Source organism: Protopterus annectens, chromosome 2.part0, assembly GCF_019279795.1.
Source record: "Protopterus annectens isolate FY-2018-M chromosome 2.part0, PAN1.0, whole genome shotgun sequence".
Taxonomy (NCBI): Eukaryota; Metazoa; Chordata; order Ceratodontiformes; family Protopteridae; genus Protopterus; species Protopterus annectens.
In genome coordinates, this window is record NC_056728.1 from 76,471,828 (window position 1) to 76,477,827 (window position 6,000).

Sequence of the window (6,000 nt, forward strand, 5' to 3'; positions counted from 1 at the left end):
AATTACTATACACACTGCTCGCATATAGTTACAATGTTGTGCTAAAAATAAAGCCATGTATATGTTCATGGGTTATTACTAGGCTGATGACCACTACTAGGGCCCTAACAATCCTAGCCATGCACCACTAACCATTTTGGACCAGGAATCAAGGGCATCTAATTTGAGGGGAGGCATGTTAAAACAGTGAATTGACCAAGAATATGTAGGGGGTGTTAAGACAATACTTTTTTATTCATGACCTCTGTACATAACAGACATGATGGCCAGACCTGAGGTAAGTTTATGATTTCCCATTTAATTGACAAGGTTTCATTTGAACAGGATCAGAGATGAACTGCTCTCCATGGAGGGGGGAGCCTATTCCCTAGTTCTGAGATCCTTTGGGTTATCTGTCTCTGTAGTACAGTCTGTTTATGTCAGAAGCAAAGCTCAGTTCCCTGGATCAAGTGTTTCTGGTGCAGTTTACTTTGCACATGTACAATAGATCCATCAGGACTGGGTCTGAGGAAGCCCTGTAGGAAAAGCAAAGATCCCCTCTCCACAGCCTGTAGGAGACTAAAAAAAAGAGAAAGCACCATTAGAAGTGTAGGACAGGGTACGTATGCCCTAATTCCCTTGGTAAGAAACATTTGTGGGTATTCCATCTGTTGGAAGTGTCTGGTTAGGCATATGCCAAAAGGGACATTGCATTCAAGGATAGACCTGATAAGTAGAGTAGAGTAGTACCATAACTTCCTTGGACCTGGAAGCCATACTATTACCTACAAGCTGGCTGACAGAATGACCAACACATAACTAAGTTAGAGAACCAAATGCCAGACTGCTGTCTGCATATGTTCCCAGCCCCCTTACTATGGGGTTGACTCTTAAGGCTGTTTTAATCAATGGAGTAATTAACTTGAGTTAACAGTTTCCCAAAGGGCATTATAATGCATTTTTGGCATGGAGGTTTAGGGCATTGTTTTGGAACCAGTCATTTGTCTGTGTTAAACCCACTTGGCAAGATGTTGCTCCCTTGAGGAGAGTGTATAACAGCTCACACTTTATAGCCATCTGTGAACCTGGTGAGCTAGAGGCCTTTAATGTTAGCTTTGACCTCAAAGAAGTAGATATAGAACAGGAGCAGACTCAGCATGGAGCCCTGGGGTACTGCACTGGTAACTCGTCTCTTGGTACAGGTGGTCTTACTGATTCTGACTTCGAGTCCCATGAGCCAGCTGGCAATCTGGTGAGTTAGGCAAGGATTTACACCTATCTCAGAGATATTTTCAACCATGATTGGAGTATTGCATCAAATGCCTTAGCCAGGTCAAGATATGCACTATGCACCATTTTACCATCATCCATTGCCTTGGTGACCCTCTCAAAGGAGTCTACCTGGTTAAGTAAGAATGACCCTCCCTTAAAGGGAAATTGGGATGAGTTCAAGGTCTGTAGGTTACCAATATCCTTGCTTAGCATTTCCATGATAATTTATATTATACTGATGGGTCTGTAATTCCCTGGGTCAGTTGATAGGCCACCCTTGTGGATGGGAATGACTGTTGCAGTCCTCTATTCTCTTGGAAAATAGCCTGTTTCAAGGCTGCAGTTGCAAAGTGCTCCAGATAGGCCATGTTTTGGGCTGCTGAGGAGGCAAACAGAGATGCTGTCAAGACTTATGGAGGTGGTGTTCTTGGCTTTTGCAAGTACTGTCAGCATCTGGTCCCTGCTGATAGCTGGGGGAAGTATGTTGTATGGGATTTCACCTGGTGAAGCTGGGAATAGGGGAAAAGTTTGAACTGAATTTATCAGCCTGTAGATTTGCTGTGTCACCCTGGTCAGTGGAGGTGGCACTGTTCCCCAGCAGTTCAGCACACTGACATGCGTCACCTCTAATATTCTAGACACAGCTGAAAGTCTTGTGACTGTCAGCCTTGGAGGCTATCCTGACCTATTTGGTCTTGTTAGACACAGACCTCAGTTTTTTGTTTAGTTGCATAAGAGCGCAGTTGTCTTTCACAAAGTTGCTCTTCCTGATTTTGGGCATGCGTTTTCTGATATGATATACCCTGTTTAGTTGAGGATTCCACCAGTGGGTTTTTTTGTGTGTGTGTTTTGGGTTTATTTCTGGTAGAAAGGCCAGCTGCTATGCAGCCATTCACATGTTTGTATAAGGACGCTGAATAATTCTGCATAGGTAGATATGGTCTTGGGATTAGCAGGAGCTTTTAATTTTGACAAACTCTCACTTCATAGGATGCAATTTGCCTTTGAATAGTTCCTGTTTCTGGTTTAGCTGGATTTTCCAGGTTTATTTTTACTTCAAATGAGATAGCCTTGTGGTTTGATCTCACTAGTGAGGATATGATATGGTGGGTACAAAACTCATACATGCTTATGAGTTCCAGATCCAGTATGTTTCATCCTCTGGTTAAAGCATGCACTGTAATGCAAACACCTTGGAACAGATTCCATGAAGCATTGTGCCTGTGAAGGTAAGAAGTTGTGTTTAGGCTCTGAGCATTAAGCAGCAACACCTTAACATTGCTTGCAGACTTTCACTGTGTGGGTAGTTTTGTCTTTTTGGCATTGCCTAAAAGGCTTCAAGGGAATGAATACAGTTTTAGCCAACATCTGAAAGCCTAGGGGGACAGCTGCAGTCCATCCTTGGCAAAGCAGTGTGGTCCTTTGACTATGCCCTCCCATGCTGATATACTGGATCCCCTGGAGTGACAGCAGAAACTAAGCCAATTATTAAATAATTCATGTTATGTTCATACTGTGGCATCAACCTTGGAGAAGACAGAAAGCTGTTCAGTGGAAGCCTCATACTAGTCTGTGACGCATTCCAGGAACTCCACCATGTCTCTTCATATAGCCTAGAGAAGCATGTCTCATATTATGGACATGGACTTTTATGGCATCATATTGGTATCTGGGATGCAGTAACCAGTGGGTTTGCATGATATTGTGAATCCTGGCTGCAGGTAGGCAAATAAATATCTTCTTGTCTAAACCTGTGAGCGAGGCATATGTGTGTCGCACAATGGAGTCTCAGTAACAAGACTGTTAGGTAAAGTACTTTGCTCTTGGGGGACCATTGTGTATAGGCTCATAGATGTTTGGCATTGCATTTTGTGTGTGCTTTAGTGATTTGATTGCCAAGGATCAGCGCTGCCATTAGATGGCTTTGAAGGTATGAGATTTGGGAAGGTTAATTTACACTGACTCGCTTAAAAGAATCTGTTTGGTGAGCAGTGTGTGTGGGATGTAGTGTGGGCATTACTGAAAATCATTTGCATGAGAGATTTTTGCTTTCAAAGAAGTTGTGGATTTGCATCTCTTGCATAGTTTTATTTTCTTTAATTACTAACTGGTTACCTGAGAAAATGAGAATTGTTACCTTGCTTTAGGGTGCCCAAATCTAAGATGGCCACAGACTCAGCATGGATATGCACTGTCTAAATGTCTGGTCCTGTAATAGGCTGGGCTGTTTAGAATTAAGGATTGCATTTTAATAGGGCTCTCCTAGGATTATACAATGCTATGATATGGTAGTGCTACTTAATGCACAAGCTAACTGCTCTAAGCTTATTTCTGCACAATGCCACATTGTTTAGCACTGTCCCGTAGAGTAGTAAACACCTAGATAGTAACATTTCCCAGTAAAATTGGGATTCGGTCTGAAACCTGTTAAATACAGCTGCCGGATTTACAGTAGAGAAAAATATGGCTAGAAGGTGTCGGAGTCTATTTTCAAACAGCCAACCACAAGGAGCTTCCTGGCGTACTTCCCAACACCTTCTACTACAAATGGACGATCCTGTAGTTACTTAATGTAAAAGTACAGCAAAAGTAGCTCTCAAGTCTGAACTGCCACCAAACAAATAAGCCCTTGGCTAATTTGCCCTTCTGCAAGACAATCATTGGCTTTTCTAGTTCTGTGTGCCTCCCAAACAGAGTAATTATTTATTATTATTTATTTTATTTATTTACATTTGTTGATCGGGAGAGTCCGACTGGACACAGGTCCGTTTTTAGCAGAGACCCGGGGAGAAAAGCTCCACATTAAGTATTATTTGCATTATACAGTTAAAAAAACATAGCATTGAAATACAGACATTAGTCCAGTTAAGGATGTAAGACAAGAAGAAAACAGATGTAAAACAACTGTAGAGCATAGTACAATTTTAAAATATGGTGACATATACTAAACATGGTTAAAATTTAGTTGAGATTCATCAGTGAACAATTGATACAAACTGTTTTTGAGGTACATAACAGCCATTAGCAGTTGTTGCTACAAGAAGTTAATATTATGTGGTAGGTAGCTGGGAACATGAGTAGCCAAGCTTGCTAAGAGTAGGTTGTTGATAGGGGGCTGAGAGAGGTAGTGGGTGGGGAGAGTGAATGGTATCAGAGGGGGGGGTTGCAAGGGCATATCTGGCAAGTTTTGAAGTGTGATTTTAGTAAGGATTTAAAGTGGGTGCAAGAAGTTGCAGAGGTAATTGGGGATGGGAGGGAGTTCCAGAGTTTGGCTATAGTGCAGGAGAATAATGCTTCTCCAGCAGAGTTAATGGCTCTTGTGACCTGTAGGAGGTTTATGTGGCTGGATCTTAGTGGTCTCGTAGTTATGTAGGGTTGGAGTAGATTCTGGAGGGATGGGACTTTTAGTGGTTGGTTTCTTAGTCTGTGGGCGAGTGTGAGTTGGTACCATTGAAGGAGATGGGGGAGCACTAGCCAGCCCAGTTCTGCTAGTGAGAGACAGTGGTGAGTACGGTAGGAAGCCCCTGTGGCAAAATTGGCGATTTTGTTGTAGCAGGTTTCAAGCTTATTTAGATCGTATTGTCTAAGGTTAGTAAATATTGGAGAGGCATAGAGTAGGGTAGAAATAAGATGAGAATTTGCTACTGAAATTTTAGCTGCTTTGGTAAGTAGTTGCTGATTTCTATATAACGTTCCTAGTTTTTTGTGCACTTTTTTAATGGTCATGGAAATGTGAATGTCAAAGTTCAGTTTATTGTCTATTTCTACTCCTAGTAATTTGGTGTGTTCTGTAGGATGGATGGTGGTGCTGTCTTTTGCTGTGATGTTAAAGTGAGAGCTGTCTAGAGTACGTTTGGTGGGTTGGAAGATTAGTAATTTTGTTTTGTTTAGGTTGAGTATTAGTTGGGCATCGGATAACCAAGTTTCAATAGAAGAAAATGCTTCCTGTGTGACTTTTTGCAGTTCGGGTGGGGGGATGGCTGTGCAGATGATGGTTGAGTCATCTGCGTATTGTATGAGTGTGCCATGTGTTGTGGCTGAGGCTAGATTATTGGTGAAAATAGAGAAGAGTAGGGGTCTCAGGATGGACCCTTGGAGAACTCCTATGGAGACTGGTAGTTGGGGGGATAGGTTGTCCTGTCAAACAACTGCTTGTTGGCGGTCAGATAGGTCACTCTGAAACCAGTTGATGACTGGTTGAGAGAAGGCTAGGTTATTGAGAAGAGAGATGAGTTGTTTGTGTAATGACTATTTTACCACAAAATGAAATGCTTTATTCAGTAAGCACTATTGATTTTAAGCATTTTTAAAACAAGTGCCGTAAATCAAGAAAATAATCTTAGCATGGATGGCTGTGAATGCACTTGAAACATTTTAAAAGCATTGCAGACTTTTTCTTTTAAGTGAACAAAAAAAAAAAGCTATCAGATCAGAGGTTACAATCAAACACAGTACTTTGTGTTGATGAGGAAAATACTTTAACCATTAAGTCAACCTACCCCCTACCCCCAAAAGCTTTATAGGCTAGCAGTCTTTATGGCCCATTTTAAACCTAACCAATTTCCACACAAGTTTCCATGGGGATGGGGGATGGCATAATGGCTAAGATATTTACCTTACATTTAAGAGGCACAAGGAATAATTCCTCACTAAGAGGAAAAGCACGTTTGGTGTTTTTGGACTTGTTCTGTCTGGCTGACAGCAATGTGCTTCAAGTCAGACTACAAACAATGCAAAATAAAAGCTGCA